The sequence below is a fragment of the Saccopteryx bilineata genome, chromosome X (assembly GCF_036850765.1).
Source record: "Saccopteryx bilineata isolate mSacBil1 chromosome X, mSacBil1_pri_phased_curated, whole genome shotgun sequence".
Classification (NCBI taxonomy): Eukaryota; Metazoa; Chordata; class Mammalia; order Chiroptera; family Emballonuridae; genus Saccopteryx; species Saccopteryx bilineata.
In genome coordinates, this window is record NC_089502.1 from 50,781,433 (window position 1) to 50,809,266 (window position 27,834).

General features: G+C 33.6%; 1 protein-coding gene and 1 pseudogene across 2 annotated transcripts in view; one reads left to right on the plus strand and one right to left on the minus strand.

Moving 5' to 3' along the window:
- PCDH11X (protocadherin 11 X-linked) overlaps positions 1–27,834 on the plus strand; it is a 764,552-nt gene that overhangs the window by 597,645 nt on the left and 139,073 nt on the right. The gene's annotated exons all lie outside the window — the stretch shown is intronic.
- Positions 22,241–22,768, minus strand: LOC136317505 (ferritin, heavy subunit-like; annotated as a pseudogene).

Below are 27,834 nucleotides of genomic sequence, written 5' to 3' on the forward strand. Positions count from 1 at the left end.
CGCCATTTCTTTATCGCCTGCCCGAATCCAATGGGAACCTGAATGTCTGAATGTGAATGGTCACGATGACGGCTCCTGGTCTTACACTATTCTTTAGAGAATTATGTTTTTATATAGATCTGTATAAATTTTATCTATATAAAAATGTTTAACACTAACATACCTTTTAAAGATTCTTGACTAATTATGTGTACAGTAATGCAATTTACACTAAGAAATGTCTACATCCCACTCATATGTGGTATATTATCTACTTCCTGAAGACTAGAGGAAAAAGCAGCATTTGCTAAGGCGAAATAAGTTTTAAAGTAGTTTGGTAGAACTTATTTTGCTAACATGACTTCCTATGATTGTGGCTATACTTATTTTAATCATGCAGGACGTATTTGAGAGATGCTATTTACAATACCAAATGGGTTTTTAGAATTAACTTAATGTGTGTCATCTAATAATATATTTGATGTTGTCATAGTTCAACAGAGGACAATCTTAAATAGCAGCTATCTCATATAGACAAGCATAGACAATATTTAAACTGAAATTTGGCTTAACATTCTCTTCAAGACTACATCAAATGGTAAATTTTTTCTGCCCTTAATTGCTTTGATTTCAAGAAATAAAAATCAGGCATAGTTTTTTTTTGTCACTATAACTATTTTATTTTGTGATTAAATTCTATGTTGGTGAATAAACTATCCAAATTTTGTACATTAATGGCAGTGTAGCATACATGTGGCAAGTAAATGATAATAAGGAGAATGTTATTTGCTTGAAATGCCAGAATTATACTGTATATATCTCCCCAGTACTGGAAAACCAAAAATTTAAAACTCTGTGGTTCATAAAATTACAAGAGATGAATTGTATTGAAATCATGCTTTGTTAATAATTGGGTTAAAAATAACAATGGCTAAACTTAAGTGCAGATTTGGTCCATAAGTGTATTTAATTCACATTAGTCTTATTTGCTTTACTCTACTTCATTTTGTTGTGCTCATTCTATTTCAATTAGTGGACTCTTAACATTTGTATTTACTGAAAGTCAATGCCAAGAAATTGCTTATTGAAGACTTTTGCTATGAAGTGTGAAATATTTATCTTTTCCCAGCATTTTTAACTTTTAAAATTAAACCCATATTTATACATAGGACTGGTGATAGCAGAATTTAAAGTAGAAATATGACTGTAGTAATAGTTTAAATTACTTTTTAAAAGAATTTAAAAGGATGTGCCTATGTGAGAATATAAAGACTTCCTTCCCTCCAGTAGCATCATATAATTTATTTTTAAAGAAACCATCTTTTATGCATTTTAGGGTTCCTTCTCCCATCATTGTTATTAAGAAAATTGGTAGGAAGAAACATAATTAAGGGAGGAAAATCACACTTAGGAATTACCAAGCAGTGATTATCTCTTCTATCCCTATTGCTTGCTGCTAGGCATCCCTCCAGGTGTTTAGCTAGAGATAGAGTGAGTCACTTTCTAAGCACATATAGAAAGTGACTCTCCTGATGGTATAATGTCAATGTTGAGAATTAGTTGCACAGCAACTAAAGATATATTTTTATGATATTTTCAAGGTGAAATTGGTACATGGGTAGTACCCTTCACGCAGAATTACCCCTGCAATATCAAGTAAGAGTTTTTTAATATTACACCTGCATGAAAAGGAGACTACGAATGTCAGTGAAAAGAAAATAATTTTAAAAAGAGATAGTAGATTTGTTCTAAATATAAAGAAAAATATAAATTGTGATTTTCATTAACTTGCTAAATTGGCTTAAAGGACTTCATAGCCTATATATCCATAATCCCAAACATAATATTCATTATTATAAGATACAGAAGGAAATATTAGGATTTTAGAAGTCACATTTTGAATCAACATGTCAAAATTGTATAAGGTACACTGGAAAAATAAGAGAACCTTCATAAGTAGTAAGGACTACTTTCTTGAGGGATCTTAGAAAGGTCAACTTGTGTTTGAAGACATCAAAGGATACTGATTTTCTACTTAAAAAAAACATGTCTGTGCCTTGGGGGTACAAAAGAAGTAGTGTCTTCATACACTCTAAGAAGCAATATAAATCGAAGTAGTATTAGTCAGTAAAAAGAAGCCTTAATTTAAGAAAAGCCAGTCAGATTCTGTTACTAGCTGTGGAAACAGATAAAGTCACAGGTTATAGTTTAAATATTTTAAATATTTTCTTTATTCCTGATTATTTAGAATCTCTACATTTTTAAAACAAATAAAAATATGAAACAGACAATTTTTTAAAGGTTTTTCTAATTATTGATTTTACAGAGAAAAGAGTAGAGGGAGTGAGAAGTATTAATTCCTAGTTGCTTCACAGTAGTTTTTCATTGATTGTTTCTTGTATGTGCCTTAACTGGGCAAACCCAAGGTTTTAAGCAGGCGAATTCAGCATTCTAGGTTGATGCTTTATCCACTGTGCCACCATAGGCTAGGCATGAAGCAGAACAATTTTAAAATGCAAATATATTTCAAGAGACTATTGTCAAAGAAAGTCTGAGTTAGTCAGGGCTATGAAGACTCATTAGGCATATATTTCCCTTCATGTTGGATAAATTGGAAAAATTATGTGGTTACACTTTTTGGGGAGGCAGTTAAGAGTTAACAGGAAATTCAGATTAAACATACTATTAGAGAAAGAATTATTAGATTAACTGAATATAAGCAAAAGATACTATTGATAATTGATTCTTTCTTTGAGTTGTTTTCTATGAAACACAGAGCCCAAATTGTGGCTTACATAAAGCAATGAGATAGTATTTAATTATTACTTTGCTATTACTCCTAGATTAATTTCAATATACCTTTATATTTTTCCTTACTCCCTTTTCATTTATTTCATTTTGTTGTATACTACGTTTCTTTCTCATCTATTTGGGTTTGTTCAATCGTGGAGAGAAAAATTTGGGGCATTGCTAGGTGAGAAACATGCGAATCAATTCCGGGTATATGATTACATTGACACCCAGAAAATACGGCTCTTTGAGTCTTTTGATCACTAAGAGTAATTTATATATAACTAGTTGAATCTGTAAATAGTAATAATATAAACATGTTGTAATTACAGCCATTTCTCAAATGTCATGAAGCAGAGGGTTGTTCACACTGTGGCTTATCTCTCTATCGACTAAGCATAATTATGTTGTTGATAATAAGGGTTTTTTTCCTAATATAACAAGAAAAGCAAGGCAAGTCCTGCCATTTAAAAACACCCCTAACACTCCAGACAGAGCCTTATCTGAGAAACGGCATATATTACTAAACAATATAGAGAACTGGATTCTGTATTATTGCTGGTGGTCAAACTAGGAGAGACAGGACAACAATAGAAAAGATTGTGTACCGTGTATATTATTATTATTTCAGGTTCTGAATTTATATAACAACAAATATAATAACCCTATATATGAGTCTAATTATTTTCAAAACCGTACTGGTGACCCATTATTTTAGCCATAGTGCTTATTTGTACATTTATCATATATTCATTGTTCAACTAATACATTACTGGCATTGTCTTAGAAACTGAACTAAATAAAACAAAATCTTTCATTGTCTATCTCTAATTTAGTAGAATAGAACTTTACTGTTTACCTCTGTTTCAGTTCAGTAATTGGAAATTGTGCTATATTTTTCTCTATATTTACATATAATGTCATATTTACATTTCTATTTCAAACAATCATATTTTTATTTCATGTGATTTATGACTACTTGTAATTTACTGTTTTTTATTACACAGAGGACTATCTTTTAATAAAATATAGTATATTTTAATTTTATAATTAATTATAAATTGTAAATATCTTGCATCATCTAGCAGGAACACACACTTAGAAGCTATGTTTTTAAAATGAAAATGGTCTGAATTGCAAAGTTAGGCAAAATCATGCTTATAAATTAACAAATAATTCTTGTTTCAATATAGCTTATTATAGGCACTGTAACCAAGGAACCTAGAATAAGAGATGTTTGTGTTTAAGCATATTAATTCAAATATAGTAATTGGCAGTCTGATATCATTTCTAAACAAACTTTTTATTTTAGAAATATTTTAAAACTACTTATTGTGAAGATAGACCAAAAAATTCCTCAGTTTTTCCTATTAGGAATATTTGACATTAGTATGGCATAATTTTTATAATTAATGGGTCAATATTTCTATATTCATATATTATTCAGATTTCCTCAGTTTTTAACTTCCTGTCCTTTTCTGGTCTAATATCCAATCAGAGAAAATACATTGCATTTAGTTGTCATGTCTCTTTAGGCTACTCTTGGCTGTTATAGTGTCTAGAGTTTGTTTTTTGTAAGATTTTGAGGATTACTGCTCAGATATTTTTTAGTATGTCCTGAAATTTGAGCATTTGTATTTTCCCCTGACTTTTGTTTAGAGAAAGAATCTCAAAGTATTTCTCAAATAGATCTTTTCCCCTCCCCTGCCAGAGTCATGAGGGGATCTTCACCATGAGAACCAGGTGGACTTCACTGAGGTAAAGTCCATGAAATTGTGGGATCCTCTCCAGAAATGCAGGTTCTAAGATTTCATTCTAAGGAGAATTCACATTTAGCCTCCAGAAATTCATCAGCATTATCAGTCTAGTGTTTTAAACAGTTTATAACTCTAGTGGCTTCCTCCCCTGTTATGCCAGATATGTCGCCATTGGTTTGGTCTATCTTTCCAGATTTGAGACTGGAAGTTTGCCCTTCCATGCCAGTTTTCTGATAGGTCCAAGAGCAATAATTGGTTCTCAACTTGTTCAGGTTCTTCTTGTTGTAAGTTTGCAAGTGATGACTTTCAAGCCCTTTTCAAATCAAAGTGAAAACTGAAGGTTGTCTCATAACTTTATATTAGTTCATTAAAAATGCATTCTTATCACCCTGGCCAGTTGGCTCAGTGGTAGAGCGTCGGCCTGACGTGCAGGAGGCCCGGGTTCGATTCCCAGCCAGGGCACACAGGAAAAGTGCCCATCTGCTTCTCCACCCCTTCCCCTCTCCTTCCTCTCTGTCTCTCTCTTCCCCTCTCGCAGCCAAGGCTCCACTGGAGCAAAGATGGCCAGGATGCTGGGGATGGCTCTATGGCCTCTGCCTCAGGCGCTAGAATGGCTCTGGTTGTAACAGAGCAACGCCCCCGATGGGCAGAGCATCCCCCCTGGTGGGCATGCCGGGTGGATCCTGGTTGGGCGCATGAGGGAGTCTGACTGCCTCCCCATTTCCAACTTCAGAAAAATACAAAAATAAAAAAATAAAAAAATGCATTCTTATCAAATTTTGCTTTCAATTACAATTTAATATGATCACTTTTTACTGACTTACTTATTTCCATCTTCGTCTTGGATAACTTTTTTGAATTCTTGAAAATAATGTAATACTTGGAACAACTTATTTAATGTTATTTGATGTATTATTGTTTCTTGGTTGGAGCAAACATATTATGACAAACTTTAAAACATATTTAGATATATCAATCAGAAAACTTTACTTAACTTCCACAGTTTTAAAAATTAGTCTTTGGGTCTACAAAAAGTTTAACCAGCCAACATTTTCATTAGTTCTTTTTTTTTTAAATAGATACCCAAGTTCAGATGTGTTCAATATGAATTGTCAGTTATGGATAAACTTATGTACAATTTTATAATACTTTTAACATTTTCTTTGTTGTTGGAACCTAGTTTTACTTTTCTGATTTAGTTTTCATATTAATTTATTATTGTTTCACAAATTTACAAAGGACATATTAAATAGTTTTTGATTATTTTCTACAGCATAAAAACTAAGAATTTATTAAGAACTTGGCATCCTTTGCATCTATATGTATTTTTCATTTTTTTATGAACTCAAAAAGTTCTTTTGTTACCTATCTTTGTGATAAACAGTATCATTTGATGCATGTATTTATCAAAGAAAGAGCTTACTAAAAACTAGGTCTGGTGAGCTTAGTCGTTTATGCATCTCAACATATATTCTGTTAATATATCATGATAGAACGAATCAGGCAGTAATTATTGTGGGAAATTTGAAAACTACCGCAAGTTAAATGTTTAGATAATGCTACTACTACTAATGAATAATGACATCAATGTATTTTATCATGTGCTTACTGTGTTCAAGGCATTAGCATTTTATTATCAAAAACAAACATGGGATACATTTTAATATGCCAAATTTAAAGATTATTTATTTATTTATTTATTTTGTATTTTTCTGAAGCTGGAAACGGGGAGAGACAGCCCGACCGGGATCCAACCGGCACGCCCACCAGGGGTGAAGCTCTGCCCACCAGTGGGCGATGCTCTGCCCCTCCGGGGCGCCGCTCTGCCGCAGCCAGAGCCACTCTAGCGCCTTGGGCAGAGGCCAAGGAGCCATCCCCAGCGCCCAGGCCATCTTTGCTCCAATGGAGCCTTGGCTGCGGGAGGGGAAGAGAGAGACAGAGAGGAAGTAGGGGGGGTGGAGAAGCAAATGGGCGCTTTTCCTATGTGCCCTGGCCGGGAATCGAACCCGTCTCCCCCGCACGCCAGGCCGACGCTCTACCGCTGAGCCAACCGGCCAGGGCCAAATTTAAAGATTAAACTGAGGCTTACAGAAGTTAAAAAGGTTATTCAAGTTACACCATTAGAACATAATGGAACTAGTAGTTCTTCTGGTTCTAATACCTTTGTTATTAGCAGGTAAACCTGACATAAATTTATTTTCTTATATATTTATTGCATCCGCACATCCACATTGATTATTAGTTCAGCAAGAAGAAATAGAGTTAAAATATCATAAACTCAGAGAATATATATATATATATATATATATATATATATATATATATATTTTAATTCTAAAAGGGTACAGCTTTCGAAGACAGCCACTCTTAATCAACATGAGCCATATGGCTGTACAATGATACATTAAATAACTCAAATCTAGAGTCCTAAAATAAAATTCTTATCCAAGATATTACATTAAAAATCACAGTGGAATATTTATTAACAGCCAAATCCAATGGCCTCCAAATTGAAAAACTGATTTCCAGAAGGCAATTATATTTAATCTCACTAATAGGTGAAATGGCACAAATTGCAAAATTCACAATTAAAATATTCACATTGTACAACTGACTGAATATAAAATAATATTTTATCTCCCAAGCTTTATATAATTATGGAAGACTAAATATACATAGCAGTTTTTCACTTTATATGATTGGGAATAATTGCTTTAATGTGTATTTATAAGAGAGTAAACACTTTTTGTTTTTATTTTTCACTGTGCTATACTGAATGTATGTATAATGAAGCTTCCCAAGTGACTTGAGTTCAAAATATTTCTAATGTTTTCTAACCAATTAAAAGCCACAGGTATGCTGTGGTGTGTGTGTGTGTGTGTGTGTGTGTGTGTGTGTGTGTGTTTTCTCTTAAGTCAACTTATGAATATTTAGTGTACAGACTCTTGTACATTCAATTAAAATGAGTAGAAAAGGAAGGCAATATGTTTAAATAGAAGATCTGGGCTTAAATTTAATGGAAGCTAGGAAGTTTATTCTTCTGGGACATTTTTGTGCATATTTCCCTTTGAAAACATTAAAACCTGCTGCCTTTATTCTAGTAACTAAATATTTGTTAAAATGAATAAAAGTTGTACATAATTTATTGTTTTCAGAATTCAAGCCACATCTGGGACATTTTTTGTTTGTTGAACATGATCTCATAATAATAAGTGCAGTATACTTGACAATTATTCCATTTTACACATGTGCATCCCATTGATTTTAGCAATGACAGAGGTGGGTGGCTGATAGTCAAAGGTAATTTTTTTTTTTTTTAGCTATTGTAGTCCTTTTTGAGTAATGGTGCAGTGTGTATTATGCACGGAATAAATGTCATCTATAACCAATTAATGGTTTGCTAAAATAAAAGTAGCAGTAAATAAAAATCCTAGTAGGATTTAACAAATAGGGTTAGTTGAACTTTAAAAAGCAAATACACGTTAGTTATTTCATTTTATATAAATTGATATTTCCAAAGTATTAAATATTTTTATGTGTGTTTTTTTTTTCTAATACAGGACTAATGTTTTACCAAACACACTGCTGCCAAATCTGCCAAATTTATATTATTCTTTTAGGTTTTTACAGGTTTGGTCAATATTAGAACAAAAGACATGTGCTCTGCATTGGTCTCAGTTGGCATGGCTCCCAAATATGTTGTATTTGAATTACACAGTTCCTTTACTAGCTTTTCAACAAAGCTTTTAATTAGTTACAATATCAAAATAGAATGCTATTCCAATTTCCTTTCAAGAAAGACACTTAAGGAATCCTCACCATGATTTGAAACATATATGTCAAAGTTTAGGGAATTCTAATTTATACGTGTAATTTTTGTTAAATTTTGTTTCTGCTCCTTACTTACTTTAAACTGAAAGGCAGTAATGACTGGTTTAAGGAGACTATGAAACTGTTATAGGCTATGAATATTGCCGAGGTTTAGTTGATTGCTTAAAGTGTCTAATTAGTATTGAACAACGGCCAAATCACTTTGGCTTATATCCATGGTCATACACTTTTACTTTCATTTTTTTTCTGCTCCTTTTTTTCTGTGCCTCTCCTTACTTATGCAAAATCCTGCTCTTATTTTAAGACTAGAAGACTAAGCCTTGAATAACCCACACTTGACAGATAGGCTTACTTCATCTGATGTGTTCAATCTGCTCATTTTAAAAATAATAAGCTTTTAACCTAGATGTATAAAGATTTTTATGTTTTCAATATTATATTAAATAAAATTCAACTAACCTTCCACTGAGATACAGTTGAACATACCCAAACTAATCCCTGCCATTATTAACATGTTTCTATAGCCCAAAGCCAGGTCTTTTCCCTGTCTACTAGTAATTAAATATCTTTTTTGTTTTTCTGTTTTAGTACCCTTGACATTAATAGTAGTTTTCAAGGGTTTAAGTGTGTGAAATAGTTACTATTAAGTTTTGTTGCCTACTCAGACAAAAATATCAAACTTTAGATGTCTCCTATCCTTTGATAATCATGAATTATTCATTTAGAAGAAAAGTATTAGTGCATTAAAACAAACTTTTAGGATTTTGCCAAGCACTTTTTGCACAGTTAGGGCACTATAAAATCATTTGGTCTTACTCTCCTGCCTGCCCTTTTAGAACATAGAAACCAGTGTGTTATTAAGAAAAGGAAATAATAATTCTTCTGGTATAAAGCTTGCATTCAAGTGATAGAATATTTACCAAATCTGATTTTTAATATGTTTGTTAAATAAAGATGGGTGTTTCTATTTTTTAGTAGTCACTAAGATCAAGGGGTTCGATAGACAATCAGGCCAAAAAACTTGAAAGAAGGGAAAGATAAATTTGTAACCTTGAGTAACACAAGATTAGTTCTCCTGAGATTTTTCATAAATTATTCAGATTACCCACCTAGAAATGCATAAAAATATTTTGCGTTGTCTGCATCAGAGACTTCAACAGAAATGATATCTATGCAAATTTTATTTCTTAGTTCAATTCGACATATTTAGAATAGTGAGAATATGGTACCAGATGACAAAATTTTATAATCTATTTAATGGGGTTTATAGCTTTCCACTTTCTTTTTCACTGTCATTTCCCTACATTCACTTACTGTCATAATTCATTTAATAACTTGTTTACTAAGGAAAAAATGACAAATGCCACGGACATCGTTTCCTGGAGCAACAAGTCAGAGTCTAATAAGTATAAACATCTAAGATTTTATAAAACCTTCCAAATTTAATAAGGGCTTTGCATTTAGTTATTGCAGTGTGATATATCCAGAGTAAATTCTACTTTAAGAGGAAATTTTATATTGAGAAAGCACCCAAAGCAATGGTGAAGAGGAATAAAATAGACTAAAAAAATACTTTAACCATTTACTTTTTAATATTTCTGTGATGAAATATATATGGCATTATTCTTTCCCCCACTAACTTTTGAGACTTTTTATAAAAATATTCCATTATGTTTATAGAGAACAATCCAATCACTAATTAAGTCACCAAAGCATGTGAGTTCAAGGCTTTCAACCTATCATCTCTTTATTAAATTTGAAATTATATTTATTTACAGCAGCTTTCCTGGTATTTCTGAAAGTTTCCTATCAGTTATTCATTTGTGATTATTGTGTTTGAAATATCTTATTCTTTAAAATAATTAAGACAAAAATGATATCTTGTTAGAATACATGCAGATTTGTAGAGAGTGTAGATTTACACATAACACAACCTGAATTTCTCAAAGGGCTCAAATTGGGCTTATGAAAACTCTAGCACTATATTAGGAATGCACCACTAATACTTATTTTCGTATTAAATATGTTTTGAGATATTTGGAAAACACTGGGGTACAAGATTTTGTAGTATCCAAATTTTGTTTATAATTTCTTACTACACAGTACTAGATCATCCTGTTGTGTTAAACCGATAAAGACAGTGTCCATAATAATGCCTCATTCATCACTTGGCTTATATAATTACAGTGATTTTCATCAATTGTACAGAAATAGAATAAACTAAAATCAAACTGTCCACAGAAAAGTATCATTACAAGAAATGTAATAGTCATTAAATCTTGTGTGTGTTTTTTTTAATTTGTCCCATCTTGGACTTTTGAAATAACAACCTTCTGGTTTCATTGTACTTTCTGCTATTGTTGCTTTCAATTTCATTGATTTGTATTCTTTATTATTTCCTTCTTTTTGCTTGTTTTTGGTGTAATTTGCTCTTCTTTATCATTTCTTAAGGTAGAAATTTAGAACAAGGAATTGAGAACTCTCTTTTTTCATAATTTGTAGTATTTAATGTTGTAAACTGACCTTTAACCACTGTTATAGTTACACAATAAAAATGGTGGTGTATTGAGATTTTACTTTCATTCAACTCAAAATATTTTGTTTCCCTCGCAACTTGCCTTTTGGTCTATGTATTATTTAAAAGTGTTTGTTTATTTTGTCTTTTCAGTTCTATTCATTTCTGCTTCCTGTAGTTCAAAGTTCTGTACCATGAAACACACACACACACACACACACACACACACACACACACATATATGCAGTAGTATTAAGTCTTCTTGGTGAATTAATCCTTTTATCAGCATACAGTTTTCTTCTTTAGCCCTGTTTATATTTTTTGTTCCAAAATATACTTGTTTTGATATTGTTGTAGTCATTCCAACTTCCTTTTTATTATTGTTGTATGGCATAACATTTTTTAACATTCATTTTTTAACTTTTTATACATTTAATTAACAGTAGGTTTTCTTACTGACAGAGTATAGCCGAACCTTGTTTTTTTTTAATTCAAACTGACAATGTCTTAATTATGTTACAACTATATATTTTCATGTATTTATTAATATAATTCTATTTAATTCTAACATTTTATTATTTATTTTTTGTTTGTTCCTTCTCTTTTGTGTTCTTCTTCCCCCCTTTTTTACATTATTGAGTTCTTTGAATATATTTTTCATATTCCATTTTAATTGAGCTAGTGATTATTAGTTATGTCACTTGTATTACTTCTTAGTATTTACTCTAGGTATTACAACATTAACACCTGACCTTTCACATTCTAATTAGTGGCATATTTACCACTTCAGTAAAACTGTAGAAACTTCACAAACTTATATTTCTTTTATGTTTCTTAATCAACCTTTTTGTTATTGTTGTCATATAGGTTAAATCTACATAAATTGATTTAGGTGAACATACATATTTTGAAGAATTTAAAAAGAAAAAATAAAATTTTTATTTACCCTTATATTCATTAATTTTTCTTACCTTTCCTTCACTCTAAAAATACTTTCTACTTGCCTTAGATAATCCTCTGATTATTTATAAAATAAAATATAATGGCCCTGGTTAACTAGCTCAGTGGTAGAGCATTGGCCTGGCATGTGGAAGTCCTGAGTTCGATTCTTGGCCAGGGTACACAGCAGTGCCCATCTGCTTCTCCACCTTCCCCCTCTCTTTTCTCTCTATCTCTTTCTTCCTCTCCTGCAGCCAAGGCTCCACTGGAGCAAAGTTGTCCTGGGCACTGAGGATGGCTACATGGCCTCTGCCTCAGGTGCTAGAATAGCTCTGGTTGCAACAGAGCAATGCCTGAGATGGGCAGAGCATCACCGTCTGGTAGGAATGCTGGGTGGATCCTGGTCGAGCGCATGTGGGAGTCTGTCTCTCTCCCTCCCCACTTATCACTTCAGAAAAATAAAATTAATTAAAAATAATATATAATAAATAAACATTTATATTATGATAAAGAAATTTAGTAAATGTAAGTTTGTACCATTTCCTTTTAGCTGAAAAGCTTCTTTTAGCAGTTTTTGAACATGTGTAGCAGCAATTATTTCTCTTAGTTTCTCTCCTTTCTCTTTGTTTATATTTCATCCTGAAAGAGATTTTCAATGGACATAAAATTTTAAAGTCATCACATTTATTTTTTTTTTCATCACGTTAAGATGCTATCGCACTGTGTTCTGGCTTTTATTGTTATTTTTTATTATTTATTTATTAACTATTTTTGGTGACAGAAACAAAGAGAGACAACGAGAGGGACAGGTAGGGACAGACAGACAGGAAAGGAGAGAGATGAGAAGCATCAATTCTTTGTTGCAGCACTTTAGTTGCTCATTAATTGCTTTCTCATATGTGCCTTGACCCAGGGGGCTACAGCAGACCGAGTGACCCCTTGCTCAAACCAGCGAACTTGTGCTCAAACTGGTGAGCCTTGCTCAAACCAGATGAGCCTGTGCTTAAGCTGGCGACCTCGGAGTTTTAAACCTGGGTCCTCTGCGTCCCAGTCTGACATTCTATCCACTGCCTCACTGCCTGGTCAAGTTGCCCTTTATTGTTTTTAATTAAAAATCTGTTGCTATACAAATTATTGTTCCTTAATTATAATTAAAAAGAAATGACCATATGTTTCTCCACCCTCACCTCTTCTCTCTCACTGTCTCTCTTTTTCTTCTCCTCCCATAGCCATGGCTCAATTGGTTCCAGAGGGTTGGCCTTGGGCACGAGGATGGCTCTGTGGCCTCTGCCTCAGGCAAACAAAATGGTTCAATTGCTGAAAACAGAACAAGGACCCCAGATGGGCAGAGCATCGTCCTCTATTTGGCTGGCTGGGTGGATCCTAGTTGAGGCACATGTGGAAATCTATCTCTCTGGCTACCCTCCTTTCACTAAAAATAATATAAAATAAAATAAAATAAACAAAATTACTCTGTTTTCTCTTTGGAGAACAGACTATATGAGACTAGGACAAAATCAAGGAGACTAATTAGAAAGTTTTGCAATAATTATGACTTACACCAGAATAGTAGCAGTGCATGTAGAAAATAGTTGTCAGATTGCAGGCTTATTTGAAGATAAAACCAACAGAATTTCTTAATATATTAGATATGTAATTTAAAAATAATTTAAAGAAATCAAGGGTGAAATATTACTTGGTTAAAGAAATAAAAATTTGTGTTTTTTTTTTAATTGAAATAATAATGTTGTGGAGAAGCAAGTTTGGCGGTAAAAGAAATTTTGGAGGTCACATTGGCTTTGTGATGTTTCCCTCACATGCAAAGAAAAATGCTAAGTAAGTACTTGCATATTCAAAGTTGTATTTTCGGCAAATTGTCTTGGCTTAACATTATGATTATAAAGATGGAATTTAAAGCCATGAAAATGGATGCAATCACAGAGGGAATGAGTATGGAAGGAAAAGCTAAAAGGACTAAAGACTAATTCCTAGAACAGTCTAAACCTTAAGAATGGAAGAGGTAAGAAACAGTTGGAAACTAGACTGAGAATGAGTAGTATGATGTAAGAATAAATCTGAGAAGCAGTGGGAGATGGAAGCTACTGGAAGAAATATTTCAAGTAAGGAGAAATACTAACCACATTATCAAAAGTACATAATGAGAATGCAACTTGAGAATTAACTATTTTATTTTAGCACCGTGGAAGTTATTTGTACCTTAATAAGAGAATTTTCAGAATAATATTGGAAGTTAAAGTCTAGATCAAATGGGTTTGAGAGAGAATGAAAGGGGAAAGATTGGATACATTTGGTATAGAGAATTACTTGAAGGGTTTGTTAAAAGATAAGCAGAGAAATTTTGTGAGTTCATCAGATAATTTTTTCAAAGAACAGAAATCTAGAATATTTGTATTTTGGCAAAAGATTTTGATTTTTTAACACGTTGTTTGTTTCAGCTGTTGCATTTATTTTTCTATTTTTATGAGTAAGTTATAAAAGGATCGATAGTGAAATCAATAGATATCTATCAACCACAAAGTATAATGGAATTGACCAAAATGCTTTCCTCCTAATAAATAGAGCATACATAATATTATATTTATAGAGTTGCAGAACATTTCAATAGTTCTATACTTCAAGCATTGCTGTGAGCAATTTGAAACACTATTGTCATATGTTAAAAGCATAATGTAAGGTAAAGAAAGAGAACAAAGGCCTGACCTGTGGTGGCGCAGTGGATAAAGTGTCTACCTGGAATGCTGAGGTCGCTGGTTCAAAACCCTGCACTTGTCTGCTCAAGGCACATATGGGAGTTGATGCTGCCTGTTCCTTCCCCTCTTTCTCTCTCTTTCCCTCTCTTTCATTCTTTCTCCTCTCTAAAATGAATAAATAAAAATAAATAAAAAAGAAAGAAAGCAAACTGAAGTGGCTAATAAATGTATTTTGCTCAATATTATAAAAATTTTATAATAACATTTAAGATATATATGTATATATGTATTTTAGAAGAAAGAACAAATTTGTATCAAACTTTTTTTTTGAGATGCTAAAAACAAGTATATGGAACAATATAAAAGCTCAATTTCAACAATAGCATATCTAATATTAATGCTTACCTACTGTTAAGCCTAATCCGGAGGGACTCGAAACATTGAAGACACGAACAAAATCCATCGATTCCATACCAAAGCTTTATTGTCTAGCTTGGCCAAGCGGCGGCAACTCCAACAGAAATCTGAGGGAGAGCGCGCCAGCCCTTTGTTCTACTTAGTTTTTATAGTTTTGCAAGCGAAAGTATAGAAGCAAAAATTGCAATTAGGTGCCCTTTACCACTATTGGTTATAGACATATGCCCTTTAACGTGATAGGACCATGTTCAAGTTGTAAGCCATACATCATTTTGAAGAAAACAAAATTTGCAAGTCAACACAATGATAGAAAGATGTCTCTTTACATATTAAGAGACATTCCTATATTTTCTAATATTTATCCACCATCTCTTTGTCCAGAGTCACACACACATTAACTATATGCATTCATATGGGAGAGGTAGTTTCCATGGGGACAAATGCCCTCAAATGCCTCATTACTATAAGAAAAGGTTTATTTTGGCTTTTCTCTTCCTGCACCTGGCTAGCCATTCCCCCCTTTTCCCATAGGTGTGGTGGAATGTCAGGGAATCCATGTTTTCCTTCCCTTTGCATTTACAATACAATGCCAAGGGCCATCCTGGTTTTATGCCAATCACACAGTACAGAGATTATTCACAAAATTTCTCTGCACACCTTAACCCAAGTTAGTGAAATGTTCTTTAATCCTCTTAAAGTATTAATATTGATTCTGTAGCTTTTGGTACTTTACAACACCTGCGGGTAAGGTGGTGCAGTGGTTCCTCAGGGCTCCTCACCTATTGGTACATAAAATAGTACTGTTTTATAAAAAATTTTAAATATTATTTGTTACTATTCATGTAGTTAAAAATATGTTGAAATTGTGAAATATATATTGTTTATCTTTAATATATCTTATTAAAATAATATTTTATCTTATATCCTAAGGATAAACTATTAGAGAAAATAACATAATTTTATTTGGAAATACCCTGAAGATGATCTAGTCCAAGTTTCTGTATTTATAAATGTAAAAATTGAAATGCAACATATATAATGATTTGTCCAAGGTAATACAGCTAATTTTGACAAAGTTTGGTTTTAGATGATTTTCAGTACTCTTGTCACTTTACTATTCAGAATCACATAAGAGAAAATAATTATACATATTAGAAAAATGTCTTTCTTATCTCCTCTACTTTATTACCTGTCTTTCTCCTTTTCTTCTCTTCCTTCTTTTCTTCCTACTCCCTTTACCTTTTTTTCTTATTATTCTTTTTTAAGAAAGGAAGCACTCAAGTGTTAATGAAGTGGAGAAAAGTTTAAAGAGGAAATTTATTCTAGAACTTTGTTTTTAACTTTTTTACCTATACACATGCATGCACACACATACCTCTATAACCATTTTGAAGACATAATGCAAAGAGCTCCGATGTTCTCAATTTTTTGTAGTTTGAAAATATAACCTCTACTATTTTAAAGACTAAAATAGCCTGTATATCCTGGTACAGAAAGAAATAACAGTATCTTTACAAATTTATTTCATGAACTTCAAATCAGTCATTTTCTGAGGTTTCCCTTCTCTCTGAGCTACTGACCAATATAACTAAGTTACTGATTTTAGAGTGCAGACAGCCACTGTTTTGAATTCCACTTTTCTCAGTGATCATTCTTTAAAATTTGCAAATGATTTGACACCTAAGACCTTCAGTTGGCTTATGTAGAAGATAGGAAGATAATGTTTATTTTATAAAGCTTTGGAAACTTTAAACAATACACCTGGTACAGTATAAATACTCATAAACGTTAATTATTTTACTATTATTATCAATTTTATTATCATTAACAAAATTCTTCAAATGGGAAATACCAGCCTGGAAACTTATTAACATACTAATAGTCAGTAATTTAAACAATAGTGATAAGTATGACTGGTGAACTGTTATGAAGCTTAAAATTCAGTTAATGACATTATAAATAAATGGAGACAAAAAAAGTAAATAATCTTAAGTAGTATTATCTTTGCTTAAGGACTTTTGGCAAGTGTCCATATTCCATTTTATAAAATACAATTATTTTAATAATTGTAATCAAATTTAACTTGTTATTAGAGTGTTTAACTGTACTATTGAGATGGATTTGACATTAAAAGTGATATGAGGAATTTTCTTTATAAACTTGAAATGAGCATTTACTGATGTTGTTTTATTTTCTCATTGTATACGGAAAGTAAGCAGACTGTATAGCAGTATCTATTGGAGGCACTACCTTCAGAGTAGTAATAAAACTCTTGCAGAACATGTGTGTGCATTGCAAAGGAAATGACATGAATTTTCTCTGGGAACTGATAGTCCTTATTAGCATGAACTGAATTGTGTCTCTCTGTCCGCGATTGGCTGAACGATGCAGCAGTGGATTGCTTTGTACACATTTCTGTGCTTATCCCTCTGTTTTGCTGCTGTGTGTTATTCTCTCATCCAGCCCAACCTGGTCAGAGTGAAGTTTTCCCTTCCCAAATTTACTATCCGGGGATAATGGAGGAAAGCAAGAATATGCTCATGCTAGTGTATCAGTTGTCATAGTCTTTTTCAGGTGCTCCTCATTATTTTCTTCTGTGTCTTTGAAGTTCTAGACAAAAATTCTTTAGAGCACATCATGATATTGTTCCTCCCACCTACCGATAGGACAGGTGGGTGAATGCTTAGCACACCATGGCCTTGATTCATTTATATTTATAAAAATGCCTCTCTTTTCTTTTAGTATTGACAACTGTCATACATTTATTTATTTATTTATTTTGTGTCAGTGATCATGCTGGTACTGTTGTGCCATCTGAAAATTTAGCCTTTTAGCTTCTTCAATGGTGTAATTAACATGAAATAAATAAATTCAGCTTGTGCCACAGCTGTCAAGGCACCTGGTATTTAGAGCCTCACCCTATCTTTTGAGGCAGGAGCGGTTTGATAACACATAAGTTAGAGTGAATCTAGAGCAGATATACTTATGTATTCGGGCTTTTAATAAGATGAGGGGAAAAGACAGCACCAGACTATGTCTGGTCCAACCTAATATATTTTAGCTCTTCAATACTGGCTTTTTTATTCCTGCATTTTTTCAAAAAGTAAATATGCTAGCTTATAAGGAAATACTTAATTTCTTGTCAGTAGTTAATAGTTTGAAATAGATAAGTAACCTTTTGTATTTATTCAGAAGATAACTCACTATGCTAAGTGACGTTCTTTTTTCACTTGTATGATGAAGCTTATCTTGACTAACGAAAAATCCAACAGTATCTTAAAAGAAACTCTTGGAAGGACAGGATGCAAACTAATACCTGAAAGTAACTGTTAATCCTAATCCGGAGGGACCCGAAACATTGAAGACACGAACAAAGTCCGTCGATTACACATCAAAGCTTTATTGTCTAGCTTGGCCAAGCAGTGGCAACTCCAACAGTGGTCTGAGAGAGCGCATGCCGGCCCTTTGTTCTACTTAGTTTTTATAGTTTTGTAAGTGGGAAGTACAGAAGCAAAAATTGTAATTAGGAGCCCCTTACCGCTATTGGTTATAGTCATATGTCCTTTAACATGATAGGACCACGTTCAATTTGCAAGCCACATATTATTTTGGAGAAAACAAAATTTAAAGTCAACACAATGGCAGAAAGATGTCTTTTTACATATTAAAAGGCATTCCTATATTATCTAGTGTTTATCTGCCATCTCTCTGTCCAGAGTCACACGTGTTAACCACACGCATTTACATAGGAGTGGTAGTTTCTGTGGGGACAAATGCCCGCAAATGGCTTATTGCTATCAGAAAAGGTTTATTTTGGCTTTTCTCTCCCTGTACCTGGCTAGCCATTCACCCCTTTCCCTTTACAATACAATGCCAAGGACCATCCTGGTCATGCCAATCACACAGTACAGAGACTATTTCTCACAATTTCTCTGTACACCTTAATACAAATTAATAAAATGTTCTTCAAGCCTCCCAAAATATTAATATTAATTCTGTAGCTTTTGGTACTTTACAACACCTGTGGGTGAGGTGATTCAGTGGCTCCTCAGTAACAATTGATGTATGAAAAAGAAGTCACTTGACAAATCTGTAACCCCTATAATGGCAGAGACCCTCCTACAGAATCATCCTGCCCAAATAGTGTATCTATGGCAGCTGTCAGCCTGATGATTAATGCCACAGATAACTTTATTGTCTGTTAGTTGTATGCACTATCCACAGACTTTAAGAATGAAATAGGCCATTAAAATCCAATGTCAGGCAGTGAATGAAATTTTAAAAGAATAATCCACACGTGGCTACTGAAGAGCAAAAGTAGAAGAAGTTTAAAAGTTTTTATACACAAGCCCTTGTTCATAGTATTTTATGGTTGATAGGGAGAAGAGAAATCAGTGATTGTTAAGGAAGATAAGTGGGTGGTAATGTGCCTGTAGGGGACTCAGATCATGATAATGGATGGGCTCTTTCAAATTACACCTCCTCACTACCCAGATTCTCTGAACTCCCTAATGGTGCATAACCCTGTGAGAATTACTGCCTGGTGAACCTCACTGATAGATAATACCACACTCAGGTTTGTGAATACGGATGAAAAGCTGAGAAGTAACTGATAACTTTTCTTCCTCCACAATAAGGTGTAAAACTTCCAGTGTATTGTTAACCGAGAGATGCTCTTTCAATTTTAGCAGTTTGTCAATATAAAAAACATAAAGTATGCTTCATATGAGAATCTGAGAGTTACTATCTGCTTTAATGTCTTAGGAGAACAGTTATCAATGGCTTATTTCCAGGGTTAAAGTTAATAACCTTGAGCTTATTGTATTGTGAGCATCCTTAGGATTCTGCCCATTATGCAAATATCTTCTAAATGGCATTCTGCCAATTTTAGTCCTTCTTGTGGAATTTTGTGACAGTTCATCTTAAAATGCATAATATTTCTGTTCTAATTCTATTATTGAACTTTTGTGCTCTTTTTTCATCTAAGAATAAAGATAAAACTAACATTCAGGAGAAAATTATTAAATGTGAAAATAACAATTAAGAATTAATACTACACAATTTCCCATGACAATTGAGCCCATGTTCATTCAGTAGTTTGGCACAATTGTTTGACTAGAATTTTAATTTCCAGTGCCAATTGGGCAATTTATTCATTTTACAATAGAATGTTCATTTTTTGAGGTAATGATTTTAATGTTTTTGCACTGATTATGTCTGAGCAGGAGATAATATGCTGATAGATCAATTTAATTTCTAAGTAGTTTTGCTTTCTCAGTGACTATAAATGTCTTGGCTATGTAGCTGAACTTTTAACATTTCTCCTCTAAAAATAATTTGAAACCTCCACTAGGATCTATCTTAAATTTATGTCATTAATGACATCTTAAAATATATATCTAAAAGTCACAGAGGTAAAAACTGTGTAATCTCTGTTGTAAAAGACTAATTTAAAATATTTGTGAGAAATATTCTGAAATACAATGTACTGTAATAGTAATTTGTCATAAGTGGTTCATTGCCATTAGTTAGAGGCAGCACTATATATATATATATATATATATATATACATATATATATATATTACATAAAACAAAATAAGGTTTTGAACTGTTTGAATCCATCTGTAATGCATGATAGCTTATGTGTTATAGTTCTGATGATTAAGGTAATATATCTCTTTATTTTTTAAACATTGACTTAAAATTACTTTGCTGATAAGAAACTAATGCCTGAGAGTTAAAAGGTAACATGAATGTCATTATACTTAATCTTCTAATCTACTGAGTTTTAAAAATATAGATTTATCTGCAGATTTTTTTTAAAATGAAAATGTAAAAACAACAACAAAAACCCAACACTTTCCCACAGAATGTAACGGTAAACAGTGAATTTTCCTCATATTTTAACATCTAAGTCTCCATACTTGTGAAGAAAATGTTTTATTGATGATTTTATTGATGATTTGTGAGGTAGAAACAATAATTTATAAAGCTTATGGACAGATAGGTTTTTTTTGTTTGTTTGTTTTTTGTATTTTTCTGAAGCTGGAAACGGGGAGAGACAGACAGACTCCCGCATGCGCCCAACTGGGATCCACCCGGCATGCCCACCAGGGGCGATGCTCTGCCCACCAGGGGGCGATGCTCTGCCCCTCCGGGGCGTAGCTCTGCCGCGACCAGAGCCACTCTAGCACCTGGGGCAGAGGCCAAGGAGCCATCCCCAGCGCCCGGACCATCTTTGCTCCAATGGAGCCTTGGCTGCGGGAGGGGAACAGAGAGACAGAGGGAAAGGGGGGTGGTGGAGAAGCAAATGGGTGCTTCTCCTATGTGCCCTGGCCGGGAATGGAACCCAGGTCCCCTGCACGCCAGGCCAACGCTCTACCGCTGAGCCAACCGGCCAGGGCCCAGATAGGTTTTTTTTTAATGCAAAGACAGATTTATTTGTACACACAGCAATGAAAGAAAGCAGTGTTCTGTCAAATGGAGATTAAGATTCTTAAGCAGCTGATCTTGGGACCCACTACAACAGGAAGACTTGTTTTCTTTTTTTTTTTTTTTTTAATAAATTTTTATTAATGGTAATGGGATGACATTAATAAATCAGGGTACATATATTCAAAGAAAACATGTCTAGGTTATTTTGTCATCAAATTATGTTGCAAACCCCTCGCCCAAAGTCAGATTGTCCTCCGTCACCCTCTATCTAGTTCTCTGTGCCCCTCCCCCTCCCCCTAACTCTCTCCCTCCCTCCCTCCCATGTCCTCCCCCCCCCCTTGGTAACCACCACACTCTTGTCCATGTCTCTTAGTCTCATTTTTATGTTCCACCAATGTATGGAATCATGTAGTTCTTGTTTTTTTCTGATTTGCTTATTTCACTCCTTATAATGTTATCAAGATCCCACCATTTTGCTGTAAATGATCTGATGTCATCATTTCTTATGGCTGAGTAGTATTCCATAGTGTATATGTGCCACATCTTCTTTATCCAGTCTTCTATTGAAGGGCTTTTTGGTTGTTTCCATGTCCTGGCCACTGTGAACAGTGCTGCAATGAACATGGGGCTACATGTGTCTTCACGTATCAATGTTTCTGAGGTTTTGGGGTATATACCCAGTAGAGGGATTGCTGGGTCATAAGGTAGTTCTATTTGCAGTTTTTTGAGGAACCACCATACTTTCCTCCATAATGGTTGTACTACTTTACAGTCCCACCAACAGTGAATGAGGGTTCCTTTTTCTCCACAGCCTCTCCAACATTTGCTATTACCCGAGAAGACTTGTTTTCTGATCTTCAGATGTTAAGACTTTTTACCTGACACTTCAGCAGGCTTTTTAAATACGTCTTCTTCCTGGGCCTGCTTTTCTTCCTGGGTTTTATGATATATAATCTGGCGTTCCAGACAGTTTGTGTTCCTCTTCTGCTTATCCAGGTACTTTCTCATGAAGCGTAAGAGATCATTTGCACTGTTGGCAGAAGCCACCGACTTCAGGTCTTCCAGCAGCTTGGTTAACTTGTTCTCCAACTCCAGAGCAGTCTCTAGAGCTTGTACACCAGTTCCCCAATTATCTATATTAGGTCTCAGAATCACTGGAAGGCAGATCTTACCCTCACATCTTTTCAGGTACCTTAGGAACTGCTTTGCATGTTCCCTCTTCACCTCAGCTTGGTCTTTGAAGAATGAGGCAAAAAGAGGTGCTTCTGTGTCTTCGCCATAGTAACAGGCTGTAGACAAATAAGCATCACTGATGTGCAGCTCATAAGATGCCACATGATTAATAGCAATCCTTCATTCTTCAGAGATGAGGTCCTGGACATCAGGCTCCATCTCAGCTTTAGAGAAAACCAGGCTTAAACAGTGCTTAGACAGATAGTTTTTCTGCAATGAGATACCACCTCACACCTGTTAGACTAGCTATTATTATAAGACAGGTAATAGCAAATGTTGGAGAGGTTGTGGAGAAAAAGGAACCCTCATCCACTGTTGGTGGGAATGTAAAGTAGTACAACCATTATGGAAGAAAGTATGGTGGTTCCTCAAAAAACTGAAAATAGAACTACCTTATGACCCAGCAATCCCTCTACTGGGTATATACCCCCAAAACTCAGAAACATTGATACGTAAAGACACATGCAGCCCCATGTTCATTGCAGCATTGTTCACAGTGGCCAGGACATGGAAACAACCAAAAAGCCCATCAATAGACGACTGGATAAAGAAGATGTGGCACATATACACTATGGAATACTACTCAGCCATAAGAAATGATGACATCGGATCATTTATAGCAAAATGGTGGGATCTTGACAACATTATACGGAGTGAAATAAGTAAATCAGAAAAAACCTGGAACTGCATTTTTCCATACGTAGATGGGACATAAAAGTGAGACCAAGAGACATTGATAAGAGTGTGGTGGTTACGGGGGGAGGGGGGAGAGGGAGAGGGAAGGGGGAGGGGGAGGGGCACAAAGAGAACTAGATAGAGGGTGACAGGACAATCTGACTTTGGGTGATGGGTATGCAACATAATTGAACTTTAAGATAACCTGGACATGTTATCTTTGAATATATGTATCTTGATTTACTGATGTCACCCCATTAAAAATAAATACAATAAAAAAGACAGTTTTTATTTAAAAATTCTGACTTTTAGATAATCATACTTTTTAAATTGGGCATTGTCATTAAATTAACACTATAATACAGAGGAACTACTTAGAATTACAGAATTTTATTCAAGTTTAAGTCTTACAAAAAATATCAATCTTTTATTTTTTTTTGATAAGTTTACTGGCATCTATAAGGATGAAAGGGGAAAATATAGTTACAAGTAATCAAAACATTTATAAACACCAAAATCTTAATGGTATATATTTTGGTGGTTAATGGATAGATAAGGGACATTATTATCAAGCTATTACAATTGATCATGTCTGATATGCCTGTTAATTCTACACTCAGCCTCTCACATTATCTTCAAATGGTGTAAGAATTAAATCTCAGTCTACCCATATCCTTTTGTGCCTGAAAACCAGTTTACAGTATGGAGTCAAGCCAATCATTTGGGAAACTGTAGATTACTCAAGAACTAAATTATCTCACTGTGTATTGCCTATACAGAAATTAATTAGCTTCTATCTAAGTGTCTTTCTCTTGTATACTCCTTTAAAATTAAAGTTAAATTTTAAAATTTTTTCTTTAAAGTAACACTCTAAAGAATATAATACTATCTCTAACTCTTCAATTAAATTTGCATTAACTTATTACTTAATTATAATTTTAATATTAATTAAGAAATGGTTTGAAAATACATTTGTTGAAATTTTATTGGCTGAAAAATGTACCACCCAACAAATATAAATGAAAACATACCTCTCAAATAATAATAACTAATTAACCTTTTTATCACAGTTAATGATCCTATTGAATATTTATACCAGGATTGTTGTTTCCATATTTTTCATCTTTCTTAACATTCATTTCAGGGTCATTAAAATTTTATTGTCAATTCTTGATTTATTAATAATAATTAATTACAAATAATGTGATATTATTTTTCTGAAGTTTTTATCACCAGTTTTTTTTTCTATAAACATATATCCCATTAGCCTTACTATTTAGATTTTATGTTCTGAGAATCTTTGTGAAAGGAGTCTGTGCAGTGTTGCCAATGTCAATGAATGGAAATTTGTAATTGATTTCAGAAATGTTCCTCAGTAAAGTTTAGTGAAGTAAACATGAGTTTTGGAATCAGTTCTAAAAATACCCGATTTTCCTGTAAAGTGGATATAACATTGCTTATATCAGTGGGTAGATGGGCAGATCAAATAACAGATGTATATAAAATTTCTATTATAGGACATGACATTTATTAACTGAAAATTTAGGAATTATTTTTGTTTTGTCATCATTTTCATTGATATATAGAAATTTAAGAATACAGGTATTAAGTTGTCATATACACTTTCTTTCATAAATAAATAACGTTATTTATGTGAGTTACAATACAACAATGAGAAGAAGCTCAGAAATCAGAGTAGACTCATGAAGGAGGAGAATACAAAAAGCAAACTAACTTTGCCAAGAGTTAACTTCATATTGTGGATACAAGGAGAACCTGCTGTCATTTTTTCCTCTTCTAAAATCAAATAAAATAAACACAGGATTCTTATAAATGAATTTTAAATTTTATCTATCAATCTATCTATCATCTATCTATTCATTATTTATCTATTATCTATTTTTTCTATTTATACATTCATGCCATGATATGCAAAATGAATTTTGCCATTTTCCACTATACTGCTTAACATTTGATTCAGCAAAACAAAGTAGAGTTTAAAAAACATGAATGAATCATCTTTTGTAAGTGCTACACATATATTTTTCAAAAAGTATAACAAGATTTGATAATTTGATTATATTTTTGTTGGCATTTCTTATGGAAAAAAGACAAATCTGTCAGTCTTTAACAGAGTATATTCAGTATCTTTATTTGTAGTGAATAAAATGCCAGTGACAAAACATAGAACAAATATTCAGTTAATGGATATCTTAAGTAATGGTGCATGACCACACTGAAAATGTAAACCTCCTCATTAATTCATAATGAAAATAACTTGGAGACAAACAAAATGAAAGAATCTTCAACAATTTGAAAACATGTAATAGCAACTTTTGTCTAAAGAAGTAAAACTGTTTGAAATTTTAGATAATTTTAAATATTAAATATTAAGTTTTAGTGCAAACTAAAACTTCACATTTTAATTGAATAAAATTTATAAAGAGAAAACTGAATGGAGAATATCTAAGATCTAAATAGATGGAGAAAATAGTAATAGAAACTGTAGTTAAGATACAGCTGATATAAATTGTCATAAAGTTAATAAATATAGTAGAAAAAAGTACCCTACAAAATATGTGTGTATAATATTCAGTGAATTCAAGTAAGCATTAAGGCTGATACTTCTTTTTTTTCTGTAATTACAAAACATTTACAATGCATCACTGTTGATTAACTTAGAAGCCAACAGTGGTAGTGTGCCCACTGTAGTGCTTAATAGCTACATCTTATCACGGTACAGCTCCAGGAAGATATAGCATGGGTATATACACAGTGATTCTTTTTCAAAACTGTGCTCTGCCACACTTGTATCCTGTGAGTATGTGCTAGTTTTGTGTAGGTGTTTTTAATAAAGAAAACAGAAACTCTGAAAACTTCCTGTTTGATGTAAAACTCAACTTTCTACTTGTAATAATAAATACATATTAAGTCATTTAATCTAGTTAAAAGGACTGAACTTGAGAATTTATACCATCTCTTTTAAAAAATATTTTCTCTTTTTCATCTTAAAATAATTTGGGTCTAACCTTGTTACCTGAGATTTTTCTCATCAAAGAGAGAGAAATTATCAAATTTTAGTGTGTGTTGTAGAAGGGGTCTATTCAGGTTGTTAGCATATGTGCACAAAGCTAGACTTAATTTTCCAAAATAATTGGTAAAAATAAAGATTTTATCTTGTTACAATATATATCATGGATAACAAAATGGCTGTAACATAATGGGCTAAAAAGATGGGAAATTCAACCTGACCAGGCAGTGGCGCAGTGAGTAGAGCATCGGACTGGGACGTGGAGGACCCAGATTCCAAATTCCAAGGTCGCCAGCTTGAGCACGGGCTCATCGGGTTTGAGCAGAGCTCACCAGTTTGAGACCAAGGTCGCTGACTTGAGCAAGTGGTCACTCGGTCTACTGTAGCCCCTGGTCAAGGCACATATGAAAAAGCAATCAATAAACAACTAAGGTGCCACAATGAAGAATTGACGCTTCTCATCTCTCTCCCTTCCTGTCTCTCTGTCCCTCTTTCTGTCTCTCTCTGTTTTTGTCACACACAAAAAAATGGGAGTTTTAGATGAAAGTTTTCAAAGATAGCCTTTTGAAAAATATACAGTGTTGTTATTCATGAGTCACTGATTAATCTAAAATACAGACATCACATTTAGAAAAATAAAGGACAAATGTAGTGGTTTATGTATGCTTTATATTATGGTTTAAGATCAACATAGGTGGTTAGCAAAATACTAAGTCAAAGTTATGTTTAAAATTCAAGTTAAAAATTTTCACATCACTGGCCTGACCTGCGGTGGCACCGTGGATAAAGCATCGACCTGGGAACATTGAGGTCGGCAGTTCAAAACCCTGTACTTGGGAGCCCCAGGTTCAATTCCGGGCCAGAGCACACAGGAGAAGCGCCCATCTGCTTCTCCACCCCTCCCCCTCTCCTTCCTCTCTGTCTCTCTCTTCCACTCCCGCAGCCAAGGCTCCATTGGAGCAAAGTTGGCCCAGACACTGAGGATGGCTCTGTGGCCTCTGCCTCAGGTGCTAGAATGCTTCTGATTGCAACAGAGAAATGCCCCGGATGGGCAGAGCATCGCCCCCTGGTGGGCATGCTGGGTGGATCCCGGTCGGGTGCATGCGGGAGTCTGTCTGACTGCCTCTCCGTTTCCAACTTCAGAAAAAAAAACACACCAAAAACAAAACCCTGGGCTTGCCTGGTCAAGGCACATATGGGAGTTGATGCTTCCTGCTCCTCTCCCTTTTTTTTCTGTTTCTCTCTTACACACACACACACTCTCTCTCTTCTCTAAAATGAATTTTAAAAAATTATCACATAACTGTTTCAGTAAAATTCCATATCTTTTTTTACAAGTGTAAGAACTATTTTGTAATCTAAACTTTGGTGGAGTGTTAAGACAATCCACTTTTTAAAAAAAATAAAGTTAAGTTTGTACAGTCAGATACTGATAGAAAAGATAAATTACTTTACTTAAAATAAATATTATTGACCTTTTTAATATAGGTATAAATATGAGTATGATTAATTTTTTCAT